This window comes from Pteropus alecto, unplaced genomic scaffold (genome assembly GCF_000325575.1).
Source record: "Pteropus alecto unplaced genomic scaffold, ASM32557v1 scaffold213, whole genome shotgun sequence".
NCBI lineage: Eukaryota > Metazoa > Chordata > Mammalia > Chiroptera > Pteropodidae > Pteropus > Pteropus alecto.
The window spans coordinates 1588675-1590601 of record NW_006434829.1 but is presented as its reverse complement, the minus strand read 5'-3'; positions in this window follow the sequence as shown (position 1 = coordinate 1590601).

Below are 1927 nucleotides of genomic sequence, written 5' to 3'. Positions count from 1 at the left end.
GAAGAAACACGCCCCCCGAACACCGGGGACCTGCACGCACTGGCCGTGTTTCAGGCAGAACCGAGGCGCTGCACGGGATTTCCATGTATTTCTACAAGAGCCTCTGGCACGCAACGATTTTGTGGACAGGTCATGTCGACCTGTCTTGTTTCATAGACAAGAAAACGAGCCAGGAGCGAGTGACAGGCCTAGCATGACGATGCTAACGAGTGGCAGCTCTGGGCTTAGACTCCAAGTCTCCCCGGCGTCGAATTTATTACAATAAAGGCCTGTTTCTGCTGGGTCATGTGACACGGTTCCCGGCCGACACACGGGCGAATGTGGCAGCACTGTCACAGCGTGTGACAGATCTGCAGACACGAGCGGCTCTGGTTCGGGTCAGGGCTGTTTTTGTCCTCGAGGGCTCTGCAGAGGCAGGAGCCCGCGGCCTCCGGGGACCCACGGCCGTCCCAAGCGCCTGCTGTTTTTATCACCTGACTTCCTCGCACCCCTGCTCCTCCGAGGGGACCTCCCCCAGGCTCTCCAGCCCCGCAGGCCAGGAGGAAACCACCCTACTCATCACCCAGAGCTTGTGACGGCTCGCGCCAGCGACCGTGCGGCCCCGCGGGTCCCGGGGTGCCCTCCGGGACGCTGCGAAGGCAAAACCGTGTCCACCGCAAACCAAGCGGCCACTCACGCCTTTCACGATGCTGTCACGGGCGCGAAGGACGCGCAAACGGCGGTGGATAAACCGCCGTCACCGAACCCCGCGACGCGCAAGGCCGGATCACGCCCCGCGCTCCGTGTGAAACGCGACATCTCTCCCCGACGGCAGCCTCGGTGCAGCAGGAACCACTGTCACTGAATCTGCGCCCCGGTCTGCACGTCTTAACACTCCACGTGACAGCGCGCGGTGCTCCCGCAGCGTGCGACGCTCGGGGCCGTCCCCAGGAAGCACACGCCTGCTCTCCTCCAGCCGCGAGCCGAGCTGGCTGCACCTCTGCCCGAGTGACCAGCGCACGGAGCACGCGGTCTGGGCACCTGACACACCGCGTCTCACCAACGTGCAACACAAGGCTGCCGCTCCCGGGAAAACATCGTTTTCCGCCGCCCGAATTTCAGTTTAAGAGCAAAAACTGGAATTTGAAAAGTTGGCATCCGCCGCTGTGGTTTGGAAGGCTTCTCAGTCTGCACAGGCTTTGTCTGATGGGATAGGTGCTGATGTTTCAAAGAAAATGCAAATTTTGGTATTTTATAATGAAATGGGTCAATGTTTAGACGTCTCGCATAATTAGTGGATCAATATTTTCCAAATAGCCGATGCGCGATGATATTCGACAACTCTGCCTGGGTAAGGGAACCATCCGAGATGCAACGCCAAGCCAAAGGTCGCTGGTGGGATTCGAGACCCCACGTCGTGACCGACCTTTAAGAAGCCACGTGACACGTACTGGCGTGCTATGAAAACACACCCACACACGCGCACACACGCTGGTCTGCAAAGGCTGTTAGAACAGTCCTTTCTTTTCCCACTACGGATACACGTGAGCTCAGATTATCCATCTACACGTCAATGCAACAGCAGCACCTTCTAGATCACACCCTCCCCGGAAGTGGGGACGGCACCTGTTAGGCCGGGCACGTTCAGAGCTTGGAAAAGAACTCCACTTTCCTCATGAACTGATTTCGTTTCGGAAAACATCGTTTTCTTTTTGCAAGAAAATACCACTTAGGTTAACGTGCAGTGGATTTACAATTGTTCTTTAAAGCAAATTCATAAATGTACGTTTTTTAAATTTCTCAGTTTTACTTTCTAATACAGTGTATTTCGATAGGTATAACCTAAATAAACAAGTATTTTTGGAATCCTCGATGATTTTTAAGAATGAAAAAAGGTCCAGAGATGGAGAAGTTTGAGAAGCCTTGGTTTACGCCATCGGCACGGCCC